The sequence below is a fragment of the Ambystoma mexicanum genome, chromosome 6p (genome assembly GCF_040938575.1).
Source record: "Ambystoma mexicanum isolate Mex_15411 chromosome 6p, UKY_AmexF1_1, whole genome shotgun sequence".
NCBI classification, from domain to species: Eukaryota; Metazoa; Chordata; class Amphibia; order Caudata; family Ambystomatidae; genus Ambystoma; species Ambystoma mexicanum.
In genome coordinates, this window is record NC_090935.1 from 451,058,175 (window position 1) to 451,078,116 (window position 19,942).

Sequence of the window (19,942 nt, forward strand, 5' to 3'; positions counted from 1 at the left end):
GTTGCGGGGGGCCCTGTTACGCCAGTGCAATAGCGGTTCTCCTCCCCTGAAAGCACTTGGTGGGGTGGGATATACTAATTTACATCCCAACAATTCCTAAATACACATGGTTCTGCATAGTAATTCATATGTGGACATTCTATTTGTGAAGTGGTGTGCTTTATTATGGTGCTGCATCACATGCAGTGTGTCCCATGGGTTGTGTGATGAGCCTGGGTGCTCACAAGTAGTTCTGGATGAGTGCCTGCTGGGCTGCACGCCCATTCCTGGCGTCCCTGTGATGGTGTAGTTGATGTCAACATGTGCATCCCCGTAACCATCGTCATCAGCATCTGCTGGAGGCATGTTCATGTCCTGGGTTAGGCTATGTTACGCCTGATGCACATACTGTTCAACATGGCACAGGCCAGGACTATCTTCCTCACCACACAAAATGTGCCTTCAACAGGGCTGCTCAATTGTCATCCGTGTTCTGAGGCAAGCACGATTGTATGCTATTTCCTGGTGAGTCTGGGGATCTCTCACATGGGTTATCAGCCATGGTAGTAGGGGTTAACTGGCATCACTTTCATGGAATGGGACAGACGGAGGGCCATTAGATTTAGGTGGCTGGGCAGTGCATACTTATTGGGATGTGAGTGAGTGACACATGCATCTGGGTCTGTGCACTTGCATGCTCTCTATTGCATTGATGCACCCTGTGATAGGCAATGGTCGTCAGGCCATTTGTAGGATCTGACTCCCAATGATGGGTTGGTGGTGGGGGATGGGCTGAGTTCGGATATGCTGGGTATTGTGATATGGCAGTGTTGCATTCTGGTACCTGTAGTGCATTGCATGTGCTTGTCCATCCGTGACCAGATTGTGATGGGGTACCCATCCATTGACACATGTGGTGGATGCCAGTCATGGCCACCCACTCTTGCATGCCAATTGTGTCCCTACATTGACATGGTGGATGTGGGCCATGCAGTGGCGCCCATGAACGCCCCCGTGCCCTGATGCACATGCACTGAGGTGTGTGTGTTGATGCTTTTACTCATCCAATATCCCCCATAACATGCCATGTACGCAGGCAGGGTGCTATTCTGCAGAATCATGGAGCTATGGGTTGATTCTAGGAAGTGGGTGCAGTAGTGGGTGATAATCAGATCTGCGTCACAGAGGACCTACACATTCATTGAGTGGTACAACTTATTGTTTCTATACACCTCCTCTGTGGCGTAGGCAGCTACTAGCCCAATGTGTATACAGTGGACATGCCAGCGATTGCATGGAAGCAGACCTTGGTGGCATTTACCTGTGTCTGTATGGTTGGTAGGGCAATGTGCTTGGACACATGGCGAGGAGGGCATCCAAGACTGCACCACCACAGTCGAAAGTGCTGGCTGTGAGATGCCATGCAGATTGCCGACTTTGTGTTAGAATGTGCCTGTGGCAAGAAAGTACAGCAATGACACCACCTTCAGCGGAGGGGCGGCAGTCCGGACGCCAGTGATGTTCTGGATGTTATCCTGGATGAGCACCACAAGTTCCAGGATTGTCTCCCTGTTCAGGCAATATAGTAAGTGGATCTGCCTGTCAGTCAGGGCCCAGGGTGTGGGGCTTGTGTGGGGTATGGCTGTATGCCTCTGGAGTTCAATTTGCATGCCATTGTTCTCCTGCATTCTCTTTCTCATCTTCATCCTCCTCCTCCATTGCCTGTCAGCCTGTTGCCACTGTTGCAGCTCCTACTCATAAAGCGGCACTCCTGCATGCAGCACCTCCAGGTCCATGACCACTACTATGAGAGGCAGCATTGTTGTGTTGGCAAGTGTGTGTGGTGTGGGTGTGGTACTTTTCAGCAGTCCTTGGGTTCAATGTGTGCAGCTGGGTGCATTGGGTGCACCTGTGGCCTGTTCCTCAACACCTGGACCTGGTTACCTCCTGCTTTGCGGTGTCAGTGTTTCTGGGAAAACTGATATTGTGATGCCACCTTATTTCTAGGATGCTAGTGTTTCCGGGACTGCTTCCGGATGGTCCCGCTGTTTCTGATGGATCAAAGACCGGAATTAAGGCATCCAACCAAATATTAAGGACACGCCAGTCACGAGGATCCAAAGTCAAATATATTTATTCAATAATAGCATTTGATCAAATGGATCTTAGCGCCTCACGACGTGTAAGAAGGCGGACACCTTGAGGAGAGAGAGAGTGACCACAAGTACAACAGGCACATATATAGCAAACTTCACAGCATTAGAAGGCATTGCCCGGCCCCCGTTTTTCAGACATCATCAGGCTAGGGTTCAAGGTGTTACTGCATAAATCATTATACTAAACATTCTACACTCTTGCTGCCAGTGCCAAGACAATTTACTATCTGAGAACCGGGTGCATCTGGATGGAGGAAAACATATCATGTTCCCTATAACGAGGCGGCATTCCTTGTCTTACCAGCCAATGTTATCTCTCTGTGCTAAGATCAGACAGTTCTGAAGCAGAAATCCATAACAACTCCTGCGGGGAGCACATACAACCATGTATAATTCATTCTAGCTGCCTGCTATAATGGCCTAACTAGACAGAACGGCACCTGTGTTTGCAGATTACTCATGCTTATGTTCAGTTTACAGGTTCTCTGATTCTAAGACAAAACAAATCATGTGGCAGCCCGGAATTCCTAACTATGTAAGCAACTCAAAGTTCAACAGCGGTCGGTTACTGTGCTCAAGTTGTAAAGCAGAATATATATGCAATGAGCAGAGAGAAGAACAACAACTCAAAATGACCTCCTTACACAAAATGGCTTCTGAAGCAATGGTTTCAAGTTCAAATGTTGCGACATTGTTTCATGATGCAAAAGTGATACGAGTGCACTAAAGCCAATATATAATCAGACCGCATAGTTGCATTTACATTTCTACAAAGCCTCCTTTTGGCCTAAGCCAAGAGAATCACACAAAAAACGGCATCTTCCGCAGACCAAGTGTCTGAGTTGTTGTCATAGGAACAACCTGAATCATTATCATCGAAAATGCCAATGGACATGAATTCTTTAATTGTGGCATCTTGTGCTACCATTGCATTGTTGGTGATTTGGGACAGTTTGGGTTTCAGCTTGATCTTTGTGACAGCCTGCGCACAGCTAACCCCTATCATTGTGCAAATGGCGGGTAGACACTGCATGCAGCCACAACAGAATAGTACGATACTGAGTATTAAGAATGAGGATATCTTCCAACCCCAGGATCTTAGCATGTCCCAGAACAAGTCACCTATGTTCCAATCACCCTTGGGGACATGAATTTCTGTACTTAGTAGATGCAACATATTGTGGGGAAAGAGTCAGGTATGAAAACAAAGCACGCAGACCCCACTAATTTGCATACACCACCACGCTCTGCCAGGATGACACAAAGCACCATCCTATTTTGAAGGGCCACCTGCCTGATTGCCTTTTGATCTAATGACATATATACATTATGTCTGTTGTCTCATTGATTGTCTTCTCCAGGATTCTGGCCAATCTCCTAATGTTGTACGAGTTGATTGCCTGTCCCCAGAAAGGTACAAAAGATGTTGCCACATCCCCATAAATGTCCCAAGCTGTATCACCATCTGTCTGCAGACTGGGCCGTGGTTTGGACATTTCGGCATTTGTCGCAAGATATACTCCTGGAAAGAGTATCCCCAAGTAGCAGGTACCTCCCCAATCCGTGGGTAACCATGGGTATGCCTCATCCCTGCATACAAAATAAACAGGACCCCCTGTGTATAATGGTATGTCTTCATGTTCTAGGTCAGCATTGTTTGTGCACCTATCAAATTTACCCATTTGGTGCGTGCCCTTTTTTCGCATACACAATGGGACAGAGTGTGGGCTATGGTTGATTGTGTAGGAATTTGGTATTGCATCCTTATTGCCCACAGGAGCCATCTTGAAAGTGATCATAGATTGATAGGGTCTGGAAAGCAAAATTAACAGGTCTGCAGCCACCTGTAACGCTCACCTGATTCCCACGGAGGCGCCGACCCGTTCTGGACTGCTACAACTTCTTCCACGGTAAAGCGTAGTGCTTGGAAGATGGACTGGACTGGACCCCCAAACCTTGTCTGTCTGGCCCGTAGAATAATCCTTCTGTAGATGGGAAAAGGGAGTTAACTGTCTGCTAGATTGTGTGTGAGATTCCCCCCTTTTTCCCCTTCTCACCCTCCTCGAACCCTAGCTGTGCCTTCCGCAGACTCTCACCTTAATTTCTGTATGGACGAGCTCTCCATCCTGCTTCTGACGCAGGGGTGCGTAGATTTCCAGTTACTTCACTGGATCTCGGATTTGGCGAGGGTTCGATGTCTGCTTGCCTTTACCAAAATGCTGCCGTAAGTATATAGTTCAAAATATCAAGTCTTATTTGTCCCTTGGCCTTTGTTTAATTTTCAGGGACTAGGTGAGGAATCCGTGTGGAGGAATGGATTCGCCGCGGTAAGCTCAGGTGGGTACTTTTAATGAAGGTGTGCCGTAGTGGTTTGCTCCGACACCTTAATGAGTGTGTCTTATTCCCCCATAGGGGCCGGGGTACGGAAAAGCCAGAAAAGCCGCTCCGACCCGAAAAGGGAACTGAGGTCCCAACAAAATTCAGGTAAGACTTAAGGTGAGTAATCTGTCCTTTTGCAATTAGTTCATTGCTCACCTTGTTTTGTCCTTTTTCTCCGTAGGTCTTGAATGCGACCGATGTCGCCTATGGGCGCTGAAAAGGTTGCCGGCGCCACGTGAATGTAAGTGGAAGCGGCGCGGCAGCGTGAGAAGCGGAGTGCTTCTAACTATTGTCTTTCTTTTCCGTAGGTGCTGGGATGCGGCCGATGTCGCCTATGACCGCTGAAGAGCTAGACAGCGCCACGTGAAGGTAAGTGGAAGCGGCGCTGCAGCGAGCGATGAGATGCATTTCTAACCCTTGACTTTCTTTTGCAGGATCGACAGAGTGAAGAATCCGGATGCTGGATGAAGGTAGGTAATGTCCTAATGCTTGCCTTTCTCTCCTTGCAGGTGTTCCAGGTGCTGGCGGGCGTGGCAGGAGCCAGGATGCAGGAGCCAACTCGGTGAGCATCCTGCTGCAGATGCAGAATAACGCGAAGCACGTGTAGCCCTCCGGGCGTGGTTTAAATAGCCTTGGAAGAGCTTCAGGTGAGTGTTCTTCCACTGGCCCCATCCGAGTAAGAAAACAGTTCCTGAAAGAAAATAGTTCCTCCCCAGCCTTAGTTGGCTTGGAGCTTCAGACAGCATGGTCTGTCTAGGGGTGTGTATGCAGCATAGTCTGCCTCAGGTGAGTTCACCCAAGCATTACCATATGTTCTGCCATGATGAGCCTGGCGCCTATGGCGACAGGACAAGGTCCAAAGAGCCCCTATAGGGGTTTGCTGGGTCCTGCTTGGTGAATATGAAGTCTATAGGGGTTTGCTGGGTCCTGCTTGGTGAATATGAAGTCTGCTTCCGGGGACGCTGGGCCTGACCTGGCTCCACGGGAGCAACCATCATGACACCACCCCTCCTCCCTCCTTCTCTGCTTTTCCCCTTTTCTCTGCTGATGAGGTTTCCAGACAAGTCTGATCTATGAAAGTCTCGTCAAAACAGGTTCACCCCTGTTCCTCCAAAACTATCAAGGACCACATCGACTCCCTGGCTCCTGCCCTGGCTGACTTCTGCAATCACTCCTTCACCTCTGGAGTCTTCCCATGCCCCCTTAAAGACTCCCTTGTGCACCCTCTTCATAAGAAACCCTCTTCTGACCTCTCCTGCACGGCTGACTATCTCCCAATCTCCATCACTCCCTTCCTGGGCAAGCTCCTGGAGAAACTGGCCATCTCCCAGCTTAATCTCCATGTTGAATCTGTTGGTTGTCTACATGACCATCAGTCTGGCTGCAGAGCTGCCAGAAGCACAGAAACTGCTCTCCTGAACATTCGTGAAGACCTGCTCTCCAACCTTGACTCTAACACTCTGTGTGTTCTCATTTTGCTCAATCTCTCTTCTGCCTTTGATACTTTCAACCATGCCATCCTGCTCAACTGTCTCCATGATAACCTGGGTATCACTGGTCAGGCTCTGGCGTGGCTGACCTCTTTCCTCTCCAATCAACCCTTCCAGGTCCAACTGGGATCTTTTCTCTCTGACATCTTTTTCTCTACCTGTGGTGTCCCCCAGGGATCTAACCTCTCTCCATGGCTGTTCAACCAATATCTGGCACTCCTTGCCCACCGCATCGCCGCTCTCTGCCCCAACTTTAAGTGCTATACGGATGATACCCAGCTCATTTTCAGGCTACCATCGGCCTCCTCCTCTCCTTCCTTCATCTCTGACTGTCTGTCTGCTATCCAGGAATGGTGAGCCACCAATGACCTCTGCCTTAATGCCAGTAAGACTGAGATTCTACTCATTGGCACACCCACTCCCTCCTTCCCTGCAGCTTTCTGGCTGGCCTCTCTTGGCCCTCTTCCTGCTCCTACCTGCAAGGCAAAAATCCACTGGGTCATCTTCGACTCCACACTCTCCTTCTCTCCTCACATATCTGACTTCTCTAAGAAGTCACAGTACCAGCTGCACCTCCTCAGAGGTATATTTCCTTTCATCTCCTTCCCCAGAAGCTCCTTGTCTCCAGAGCCCTGGTTCTCTCTAAGCTGGACTACTGTAACAGCCTCTATCTAAATCTGCCTGCCTCTACTCTCCGCCCTCTGCAACTCATCCAGAACAGGACTGCGAGACTTGTCCTTGGCCTCAAGCCCAGGGACCATATCTCTCCAGGACTGAAATCTCTGCACTGGCTCCCAGTGGCAGCGAGGATTAAGTTCACAACCCTCTGCATTGTCCACAAGGCCTTCTGGGGCCTGGGGCCAAAATACCTTCAACTCTCTCTTCCTAAATATCTTCCTTCTCGAGCTCTTCGCTCATCCGCCTCCACTCCATCAGGGTCAGCCGCTTCTCCAAGCAACGAGTTGGGGTAGATCTCTCTCTGTGGCAGGGGCCTCCCTCTGGAACAGCCTTCCTGCCTCCCTGAAACTTGAGGAGAACCATCTCCGGTTCCGGAAGCACCTCAAAACCTTCCTCTTTGCTTCTGCTCTCTATCCCCCTCGCCCCTGCTAAATTCTGACTGAAACTGCACTGAATCTGCAACTGGGCCACTCTCACCGATCTCGGTCCCTGGCCCAGCCACTCTCCCCTTGCACTGCCTCCCTGGCAACCTCTGCACTGCGGGACTGTCTCTGTATGCCTACATCCCCCTTCCCAGCACTTGTCTGCACTTACCTTGCACTTGCCACTAGCTGGCCCTTATTATTTATCTTTTTATTCTACTACCCCTGTACTGCACTTTCCCCTCTCCCTTTCCTCTTGCACTTTCCCTTCCCCTCTGCCCATGCACTTGCGCGATCTGAATGACACCTGGCCTAGTAAGATTGTTGTCTGTCTTCCTTTTGTCCCCCCTCCCTGCCTCGTTGCGCCTTGAAACACTTGTGTATAGGCGCGTTACAAATGCCATATCATATCATATCATATCATGATAGGTACAATGTTTGGTTTGCTTCTGTTTGAAAATATGGAACAACCCAATGGTGTCAACACAAGTCTTTCAAAATCATTGATGTTAGTACCATCAAAGTTTCCTGTAGCACTATCATTCCATCTTCCGAAAAATAGCAGCCTAAGGGAGGCATAACAGGCAGTAGTCAGAGGGAGAAGATGTATGTACAAACCCAGCCCTCTCTCCCCATGCTGTGGTAGATGTGAGCAAACCCAGCAGTTTGTTTTGTTCAGGATGGCATGTGTGGCATTCATTATCAGAAAGAGGGTGCTGTTGTCATAACCCCCTCTATGTTTAACGTACTGAGGATGGAGAGTATGAGAAAAGACATGTGGGGTAACCATTGTGGTCATGCTCATAGTTGGTAACATAGTATCAAGCGGATGTAAGTGCTCCAAATACCATAACACGATTATCAGAGCTATTGCAACACATGTGAATACTGTGATCAATATACATTTGGCCTTCAAGGACCATCGTTTCATTTGCACATGCCTAACTTCATCAAACTGGTCATCAGCATTATCTGTACGGGCGGCCCCAAACAGAGGCATAGTTAAGTTTCTCAGCATCCGTTTTAGAGCTTTGCTGTCGAGCTTTTACAGTTTCTTCATAGGCAGCACCTGATCACACTGTTGTCTGTAGACAGCTTGTCTGTTCTTGCCAACCCCTTGCCCTCTTTCAAACTTCCAGCAGAGGGTTGATGAGGGGGCTGGTGTGATTCAGATATCCTCAATTTGTTGGTTCAACGAGAATGCAAGTAGATCACAGAGGTGCTGGAAAAATAACCTTGCCTGTCCCCACAAGGACTGAAGACTGTACACCTTCAAAAGCACCAGGAAAGCATGAGTCAGTGCCTCCTTCTGGCTCATATGCTCCCTTTCCCTAGCCTGTCTCCCCAGCCCTTCAAGTGGCAGGGCCGTAGGTAAAGGCTACTGCAAATTTATAGCATTCTTCTTGTCACGTGGTCGCAGATTTACCTGGTTGCATCAGGCAGGGAGTGATCAGAAAACAAAACGTTGTTGTCTCTAGGAACAGGTGCAGATGCAGAGACAGCATTGGTGAAAGATGATGCAGACAATAAGGAGGGCAGCAAAGATGGTGCTGCAAGCTCCCCAGGCCCTTCAGGCTCAGGAAGTAGATTCAACTCATGCTTGGCATTCTGTGAGTCGATCAGTGCTGATGCATTCTGGGAGATGGAGTCATCGACGTCTTTGTTGTCCCACTCATCGTAGGTCAGAGGAAGTGGGATCCGCTTAACGTGTGTGGCATGGATCCAGTGCTTTCGGCCTTCGACACCTACTGCAGTCTGCATGGCCAGGAGGACCTTCCACCGAGGTTCAAGTCAGTTTCTTCAATCAAAGTTTTTCATGAGGACCCAGTCCCCTGGCCACAGACAATGTCCTGGCCCTTCGTGTTTGGCAGGAAGAACCTTTCGCACCTGCTGATGAATCAAACACAGGTTTTGAGTCAACTGATAACAGTAATCGGCCAACAGAGGGTATTCTATGTCATTCAACGTCTTGGACCTGGGTACATTCCATATGTTCGCTGGCCTCCCCATGATAATTTCATACAGGGAGAGACCTGTTCTTGACTGGGTGGTTGTCCGCATTGAGAGTAAGGCTAAGGGCCATGCTGGATCTTCGTACCATGTGATGTTAAGAAGCCCCTCTCAGCCCAGAGACGTCCAAAGTTATGAACTACCCCGAATGCGTATTGGCTATCAGTAAATATGTTTACTCTAAGACCTTCAGATATTTCACAGGCTCTAGTCAAGGTGATTATTTCTGCGGCTTGGGCCGAGTTATGTGGGATTCGTTTACTTTCTACAACAGTAGTCAAAGTGGTGATAGCATAAGCAGCAGTGGATGTGCCTTCTGGTAATTTGAAACATGAGCCATCACAAAATAGCTCGCCATCTGGTTCTCTCAAGGGTGTGTCAGTGAGGTCAACCTTTCCCATAGTATCTTGTTCAGTTACAAAAAGCCAATCATGTGATACAATCTGATACAATCTCACAGATTGCTGTCTCCTGTGAAGAAGTTAGCAATTCAGCCAGATTGAAAGCACATTTCTTTCAACATTTCTTAATTTAGATATGCAGAGCAAAGAGAATCAGCTCATACCTTGTTAGCCGAGCCGACGTGAGATCTTGTGTCTGCATTCTATTCAGCAGAACGTCTACTGAGTGAGGTACCATGATGGTTAAAGAGTGACCCAGAACCGTCCCTTCACTTTGCTTTACTTATGCAGTGGAAGCAGCAGCAGCTCTCAGACAACACGGAAAAGCACATGCAACTGGATCCAGTGTGGAGTAAAAATAAACACATGGTCTATTCTTCCCCCCTTGGTCCTGTGTCAATACAGCCAAAGTGCATCCATCTCTTTCATGCACATACAGGACAAAACATTTTTCATAATTCAGTGTGCCCAAAACTGGGGCTGAACACAATGCAGCTTTGAGCGAATCGAATGCTGTCTGACATTCCATGTTCCATGGGAAGGGCGAAGAAATATCCTATTTGTCAATGCCAACAAATCATCAAAGAAAAGTTTGGGATCGACTGTCTACAATATGAGGCCATGCTAATTAAAGCTCTGACCTCTTTCTGCGTATTTGGGACAGACATATCAGATATGCTCCAAATTCGTTCTGCCGTCAAGCGTCTGTCCTCTTACAACAGGAGGTAACCCAAATAGGCCACCTCCTGGTGACAATACTGGAATTTCTTAAGTGACGCTTTATATCCGTGTTCTGCTAAGTGTGTCAATAACAATACAGTGCCCGCCTTGCAAGCGTCCTCTGAATCTGCGGCTATCAGCAAGTCATCAATGTACTGTAATAATGTGGAGGGCAGTTCCAGGGCCGGTCTTACAACAGATTGCACCCCAGGCGGGAAGCATCGTTGGCGCCCTCCCTCCCCGACCTGTGATCTCATGCATGTGTCATGGGCTGAGCAGTGGGAGTGGGGACTATGAGTTAACAAAATGTCAATGCTGGCATCTGCTCAATTTCATGAACCTCAGAAAACAGCAATAAGAGGGTCAAACCCGAACAGGCCTGGTTATGTTCGTTTGCTTTTGCTCTACATTTTTAGTAACAATGACCAGTTTGCTGCTGTGACTCAGGTCAGAGAATCGATAATTTCGGATCTACACTAATGTAATTCGTATGACCTCAAACATTTAGCCACTCTTAAAAAGGTGATGAACTGGTCTTGAACAATGTTACTCAAACCTCCAAGAACAAGCACCAGCAACATACCCACCGATAGCTGAACAAGTCCGTCTATCTCAGCATTAAAATACATGCATTTATGCAATATGTATTGCATCAAATATTTCACGGGAAGTTAAATATATTTAGGAGGGACACACGTAAACAATATCACCACACCATGTGAGTGATAAAGTCTACTTTAAACATATGCAGAGAGTTAACATGCATGTACAATTCAACAAAGCTCCCAATGTTAATGTTGGAGAGGTGGCGTTCTAAAATTATGACATTACTATGTGGACTTTACATTGATACACACTGCAGTGCATTACCGCAGAAGAGAAATGGCAGTTTGAGTATTGGGGTTTGTTTTGCTCATGCTTGTCAACTCTCCAAATTCTTAAATGTTTCCTTCGTGATCACTCATTTTAGCTCCCAACAGCACCATGAAATTGTAAGATTGCAAAGAAAAACGATGTCTACCATCCCAACATAAAAACAAAAACAATCAAATTCTTAAAGGGTGGAAGATGACCTTTTCTCGTTAAGTTTATTTCTCGCAAATTACTAGCCGCATGCTGCTTGAATAACAGCAGCCCTTGCACATTGTGCAGTGTATAGACGCATTTCATTTCAAGAGACTTGGAGAACTGCGGGTATCAGGGGAAGCATCTCCAGTGTACCCCAAGCGTAGTGCGCTTTGCCCTCCACCGTCACCCCCCAGCCTTGCAGCCCTGTGCTTTTTCACATTCTCCATTATGGTAAAGAACTTTGACCCGAGCTTGGGAGAGAAATGGACTATGCAGAAGGAGCTGCCTCCCAGGGTGTGTTTAGCTGCTGGTGTATCAAATGCAGAAATGGGTGGCCCCACGCTCAAACATCTTTTGCGCACTGGTTGGTCACACGACAGAAAGTGTGAGCAGGTGATTCCCCAACACTTGAACCATTCTTTAGAGACCTGGCTTTGATTAATGTGGCGTTAGCTAGTCATGGCCATATCCCAGCGTTTGTGTTAAAGGAGATCAGAAGCTGCACCGTGCAGGGTATTTTAAAGGCCATGAATTGATGCTACAGCATGTCGCCCCCAATGGAACAAAGAAAGTGAAGCATGCATCCTACAAGTCTGGTTATTTGCATTATACAGAAGACAGGCCAACCGTCCATGGAGACGGTTTCTACTGTAGTTGCTGAGTCGCTTTCCCAAGCCAGCTGCTGTGCAGACTTCGCTCAGCTTTTGGTCCAGTGCCTGCATCCATCCTTTACACCATCATTCACAAGGCTCGTTCGTGTAGGTATTTGTTTATCTCGTTAAACTAGCGTGATTACTATTCCAAACAAAAGAAGCACCACGACAAAGAAGAGTATAAGAAAAGTGTGAGCGAACAGTGAAATGTATGAAACTCTTGCACTAAAATAAAGTCAGCAGTGCATGCCCAGGAAAGATGGAACGACGAACAATATGCTCGGGAGCGGGAACTAGGGGGGCGTATTAACCCCGAAACCGGCCCGAGCGTGGTACCGGCCCCCAGAGCCTCCCCCTTGAAGTGATTTTGGCCCGGCCAACGGACCGACCAATCCAACCCTGCTGGAGCATGAAACTGTCTAAGATCTGCTGACGGTGACACTCTGCCCAGGTTTTCCGAGAAACTGCCTTTTGATCTCGTGAGGAGAGTCCACCACCAGTGCTTGCTTCTTTTTTCATGACTACTTGAGCCTTGAAAAAAGTGTCTAGCTTTGTGGCCTCCAGAGGCTGTTCTTGGATGGCCCAGTCATCTCCGCAATGATGCTTGGCAGTGTGTGCTTGTGATGGGAACAACTTCCGGATTTAGTGACCCACTCGCTCCTCTTTTCTGTAATAGCCGGGGCCGACAACACCAGCCAGCCCCAATCGATCCACACTTCAGTGTCAGTGCGCACCCATAGCCTGGCGGAGGGTACACCGCACGTGCGCCCATGAGCCTGGCTGGTGCCAGCAGTGCCGGCGCCACCCGGAGCCAGGGGAAGGTAATAAAGCAACAAATGTTGCAAATTTATTTGCCAAATGCCCTGCCCTGCCTGAGGGCTGAGGCCAGGCCTGTTTCTTGGCCCGGACGAGGTGGGCAACTGCCTGGGGCGCAATAGCCCCAGGGGACGCAATTGCCCCGGTCCATGGAGCCTCTGGAGGGGATGGAATTCCTCAGTTTGTGGGGCGGCGCACTGACGTGGGGAAAGTTCCGCAGGTCAGGTGCTGGCGCTGCCCCTTCCGACTGTAATGTCACGTAGTACAAGAGTACTACGTGACATTACAGAAGTCAGAGGCTCCCTCTGACCACTTTTGCGCCACTAGGGGTGGGGGCACAAGCACACCAATAAAAACACTTTAGGTCCCACTGCAGCTAAGACCAGCTCTTCCATCACAATGCCGGCAGGAAACTGCTAATGGTGGCCCATTAGTCACTAAATGGTTTTGTGCTGGCATTGAGATGGGAGGGGAGGTGCAGTGGGCTGTGGGGAGTGTGCGTGCCTTGCAGGGACGCACCATGGGCACGACCCGTTTGGGCCCATGGTGCATCCCTGCAAGCCCAGAAAATGGCCAAAATAATAGTTTAAACAGTGCTATTTCTTTCATGCTGCTTCTTTTCCAAACTATATATCAATTACACTTTAAACCACCTCCATGGCACTGGGGATGAGTTACTTCACTATGCGGATAATAGTTTTGACCAGTGTTGCTGAGTAAATATTCTTTAAGCTATGAACCAGTTTATTTATTTATTTATGCAATGTTTGTCGGATACCTGTATCCGACACACATTGCATAAATAAATAAATATACAGGTACCCGACAAACATTGCATGAATAAATAAATAATCCTGGTCCATGTATCCTTACAACAGTCAAGTCTTTACTGTATCAAAGCATAACCCTTGATTCCCATTCAAAGAATGTTAAAGTGATTGCTTATTGGGTTCAGGTGTCTCCTTGTCATTGCCCTTTTGGCTTAGGTTGCCTCCAAACCCCCTTCAGCATCTTGTGTTCTTTGTTGGTTGTATATACTGCATCCTGTGCCATATTCATGGTCTCTTGGTTGGTGTACCCAGTCCTCATTATCTGCAGCCTAAGTGGGACTGGGGCATAAAATTGTCTTGGGCACCAGTGAAAAAGTGGCCCACCGTTGCAAATGGCAATTCATTCCTTGTGTGACTGTTTGACTTTGGGTAGGAGTTCCTTAACGGTGTAGTTTGGGAATGGCGTGCAGGGTGCAGTGGGAGTGGTGCGCGGGGTGCGGCTGGAGTAGAGCGTGGGGTGCGGTGGGAGTGGCGCATGGGATCGGTGCGGGGGGGCGCATTCCTAGTGTTTCGCCCTGGGCACCAAATGGACTAGAAACTGCCCTGGCCGAGGCCACAGCCTGCAGCAGTTCCAGTGGTAGAATACACGTGTAACACGTTCGTTTCCTAACATTATAAAAATTAACAGGCCCATTCACTTTTATAATGTTAGGAAATGAACGTGTTACACGTGTATTCGAGCACTGTCCTGCCTGAGGGCCGAGACCACAGCCTGCAGCAGTGTCAGTGGTAGAATACATTTCCTAACATTATAAAAATTAACAGGCACATTCACTTTTATAATGTTAGGAAATGAACATGTTACACGTGTATTCTAGCACTGCCCTGTCTGAGGGGCTAGGCTGCATCTTGCAGCAGTGCCAATGGTAGAATACATGTGTAACAAGTTTGTTTCCTAACATTATAAAAATGAACAGGCACATTCATTTTTATAATGTTAGGAAACTAACATGTTTGTATTCTAGCACTGTGGACTGCTGGTGCAGCGCCCCTTGGAGGCTGACTGACGTCAGGCAGCCCCCTGGGCTGCCTGACACAAAGACCGGCCCTGGGTAGTTCTAACATGTCCAACTGTTCTTTCAGGGCCCTGCTGTAGATGCTAGGACTTTCTGTATAGCCTTGTGGTACGCGTGTAAAGGTGAAGGAGCGCCCACCTAATGTGAAAGCGAACAAATATCTGCCATCAGCATGCACTGGAATGCTAAAGAAAGTATTCTTCAAATCAATCACTCTAAAATGAGTGGTGGTAGCCAGGATCATAGTTTGTTTTGTTTGTTTGTTTATTTTATTTGTAGAGCGCGCCTGACCCGGGGGTATCTGGGCGCTTAGATTAAGGTGATGGTTACATGATGCAGTTATACAATTTATGCAGTTCATACAATTTTACACATACACATTACAGATGAAACATGAGAATGGCAGGGAAAGTCAGTTATACAGCTTATGCAGTTCATGCAATTTATAGATACACCTAGCAGATGAAACATTAGAGTGGTGAGGAAAGGTCAGGTAGGTGGGGGGCATGGAAAGATGAAGACAAATATATATATACACAGGAAAGAAATATATTGTTGTGAGTGTGAATGTGGGGTGAGATCAGGTGATGCGGTGGCTTCTGAATATTTGAGGAGATGGGCTGGTTTTGATGTCCGGTGGAAGTGTGTTCCACAATTGGGAGGCTAGAACCAGGAAGCTTGTTCCGCCAGCTCTTTTTAGGCAGAACCAGGGTACCACCAAGCAGGATGTGTTAGTGGATCTAGTATTTCTGGCAGATGATTTCATCATAAATTTGTCAGTGAGATATGGCGGGGCTAGGTGGTTCAAAGCTTTGTATGTGAGGCAGAGGGTTTTTAGATCAAAATTGTTTTGTATAGAGAGTCATTTGCATAGCGTTCTGGAGGTGGAGATATGCTCTCTTCTAGGAATGTTTAAAGTCACTCTAAGTGCGTTATTTTGCAGAACCTGCAATTTATTTATTATAGATTTTTTGGCACCTAAGTAGAGGCCATTGCAATAGTCCAATTTGGACTAGTTAGTTGAATAGTTAGAACTGTAGTAACATCTGGGACAATCGGAAACTGTGGAGCAACAATCTTGTTAATCGCACACAAATCAATAATAAAACATAACAGGATTGCATTATACCCTTTCTTGTACACCGGAAGAATCAGACTATTACACACACTCCCTGCAATTTCTTCAATTACTCCTCTATGCACCAAATCAGAGACAATGCTTTTCAAGGCCTGATCACCTTCGGCAGAGATTCTATACTGTGGAATACGTGACAAGGCAATACCTGGTTTCAAATTAATGTGGACTGGCTCTACTTGCAAGACACTGACATCATTATCATTCACGGCCCATAGACATGCTGGGACTGTACTAAATTCAGTTGGAAGTGGCATGGATACAAACTGCGAAACAGGATTTTGTTGCAGTGAGATTGTCAAATACACTCCATCCGTAGAACAGATAATCACAGCATTCAATTTCTTCAACAAATTTAACCCCAACAAATTCTTGCCACAATTCTTGGTCAGTAGGAATGAACACTGCTCAGTGAAAGGACTCAATGTAATGAGCACCGGCTTTGAAACCGGGCAGATTACTGGTGTACCTGAGAACCCTAAAGAAACATTGCTTTGCCCTGACAGTGGTATATGTGGAATGCGCTGATGGTCGATTGAGCATTTCTGCACACCGGTGTCTACTAAGAATACATGCTCCATATTCCCAATTCTCATCTCTACGTAGGGCCCTTTTTGGTCAATGGGAATAGGTACTGGTTCCAGACCCTGTTTTGGGCTGTCCTATGGGAAAAGTACATCATCAGATGTAAAGTCTTCAGTGTAGTATGCATTGGAGGGATTATCAAATATGTTCCTGTCACCTGTATTCTGTTGTTGGTTCTCTTGGCCTTCTTGGGGTTGTGTCTGTGGCTGTGATTGTGAATTGTTTGCATAATTATTCCTTCCAGGGCCGCCTAGGCCTGGACGTCCCCTTGATCGCCTAGATAGGGTACCATTCATTCTCTGCTGGAGAATTGGGCATTGTGCACACCAATGGCCTTCTTGTCTACAGTATGCACATTGGTTAATGGATGGGGGACCTAATTGGGCATGGCCCTGTGGTGAGTACTGTCCTCTAAACTGTGTGTTACCACCTCTAGCTCCCCTTGCCACTTGCTGAAGCAAAACCCTTGTTTTCAATTCACCTTTCTTTTTCTCCACCTTATCCTACTCTGCATTCACTCTATTTTCATAATACTGAGCCATGTGTAGAACCTCAGATTGGGACTTTGATTGCCATGCACTTTCAGACATCATAGTCAGTGTCTGTATTTCTGGCAACAAACCTCACACAAACTTGTCTACAAAGAATCTTTTACCTGGTTCCGTACTCAGATCTTGTCCACTAAAATCCTAAAACACTTCTTCAAACCTATTAAAATATTCTGTAGCACCTTCCAACTTGTTTTGCATGCAAGCAGTGAGTTTGTCCCAAACAATCCCGTTTTCTGGGATCATCGTTTTCAATTTTGTGACCATGTTCATAGGCAATGTGAAGATAATCTGCGGTGGTCGCTCACTACCCTTCCCATCCCTGTCTGCTTGTGTCATGTTAGCCCATGTGTCGCCTAATCCTGGCCCATTATCCACAGATCTAATCTGTTTCCATATGTCAGCAGGCAGAATCACAGGAAATAACAAATCAATATCACCCAATGTAAACACAGATCAAATTCCTTATAGAATCCAGAAGGATTCTTTCTAATATCTGGAATCGTGCAGCACCTCCATCAATAGCCGGGACCTCGACCTTGGGGACAAATGTTGGTGGACCTCTCTCATCGGTAACTGCATAGTAGGTGGGTCAATCAGGGGAAGATCTAAACATCTATTCAACAATAGGGCCAAATCAAGAGACAATGCGGTCAATGCAGTTTCTGGTGAAAACGCTCTTTTGTAAATCAGATTAAATCAGATTAAATCAGCCGGGCAACATGCGTTTCGTTTCATACAATCATCCTGTAAATACTCAACCATCACCTGCAACACTTTTCTTTGCATTGCAGCTGTGTATTGACAAAATGTATCATCAATCGGGGAATAGTGGCATCTGAAATCCACCTAAGAGCACCTCTCACACAAATATGCATCTCTTCACTAACTGGTTTCGATGGAGAGAAATACTGCTTGTGAACATACAATGTTTGTGTTATGCTTGTCTACAAGTAATTTGTGCGAACGGTCAAGTTCTCTATTGAACACAAATATTCTACTCAGATATTCTTGCCATCTTTGCACTATTACTACAAGTCCGGGCAAGGACCACCTGGTCACGCAAATCTTGCAGCGCAACTTCATCCATTAAATCACCCCATATCTCAACCAAATATGAAGCCATTCTTTCAATAAGTACCATTTAGACAGTGAAATTCCCATGATCAGAAAAAGAGGACAAAGTGGCACATTCATCGCCCCCTTCAACATATGTTTCAGCCCACTGATGCAATTCCATCTTCCTTTCTTTGCTAACTATACTACGGGTTTCCCTATAATCATTATAAACCTCAGACAACGAAGCAGAACCACTCGGGCGAGACTCAGCATGCAAATCTGCCATGCTAGGTGGCAGAGGAAATGATGCCGGTGGCGCAGATGGGAGGGAGGGAGTAGCGATCACAACAATTGGCACAGGTTCCAACACAGGAGGGGCCGCAAGCAGAGGAGCAGCTGGAGGCGGTACATAGGGAGGCGGTGCAGTGGAATCATCAACTGGGTCAGACAATATCTTGTTTATCAATTCATCTGACGCATGAATATCCTGAGAGGGATATATATTCTGTATCTCTGACTGGAATGCCCTATCTAAACCCCTAATTTTATCTTCTTGTCTCTGTTGGTCATGCTCTAATGCTTTTTCAGCATTAGTCTTATGTTTGCGTGCATGCTTTTCTCTACTTCTCAAGTGCTGTGCTGCTCCCTTCCTCCAATCCCTGATAGTGTCAAATGCAGTGGGCCTAGCCTTCTTGCGTAACAATACAGTTTCTAAGTGTGCTATGTGGCCTAGCTCGAAACTGCTGTAATCTGGCCATTGAAGTTCGGGAGCATCTTGCCAAATCGTATTAAAAACTATTGCTCCTAGTCCATATTTTATGTACATTTCATATGCCGGCCATGCTTTGGGTGGCGCCAGTTGGCCATATTCCAAAGATCGACTTCCGCAATGCAAAAATCTGGCAAAGCAGGATGTCAATTTCCCAGGCATAGTTACAACCTGTACTCTCTTTACCTGGGTGTTTGCTTCTTGCAAGGCAACTCTCAACAACAAATATCAGGGATATCGGGTATAGGGGCATGACTCACCTGATTTCAACAATCGTCCTGAAGACACAGTTATCGTGTCTGGCGTGTCCTAGCTCAAACTGCTACGATTATGGAACCCTCACCACCGTGCTTGCAAGATGCGGTCTGCCGGCCAGAGAAGGGCTGTGCACTGATCTGCGGAGGAATCACTTCTCACTTTGCACAGGGGCCCCTAAGGCACACGCCGATCTCGGTCCAGTCACCTCATCCTCGCTCGTCTCTGCGATGGGACATCAGTGCGAGGGTCCCTGTTTGGGCGCCATTTTGATGGATTAAAGACCAGAATTAAGGCATCCAACCATATGCTAATGACATGCCAGTCACGAGGATCCAAAGTCAAATATATTTCTTCAATAATAGCATTTGATCAAAGGGATCTCCGAGCCCCACGATGTGTAAGAAGGCAGACACTGTGAGGAGAGAGAGAGTGAGCAGAAGTATAACAGGCACATATATAGCAAACTTCACAGCATTAGAAGGCATTGCACGGCCCCCTTTGTTCAGACATCATCAGGCTGGGGTTCAAGGGGTTACTGCGTAATTCATTAAACTAAAACATTCTACACTCTTGCTGCCAGTGCCAAGACAATTTACTATCTGAGAACTGGGTGCCTCTGGATGGAGGAAAACATATCATGTTCCCTATAACGAGGTGGCATTCCTTTTCTTACCAGCCAATGTTATCTCTCTGTGCTCAGGTCAGACAGTTCTGAAGCAAAAATGAATAACAACTCCCGAGGGGGAGCACATACAGCCATGTATAATTATTTCAGCTGCCAGCTATAATGGCCTAAATAGACAGAACTGCACCTGTCTTTGCAGACTACTCGTGCTTGTGTTCAGCTTCAAGGTTCTCTCATTAAGAGACAAAACAAATCATATAGAAGCCTGGCATTCCTAACCATGTAAGCAACTCAAAGTTCAAGCAGTGGTTGGTTACTGTGCTCAAGCTGAAAACCAGATTATAT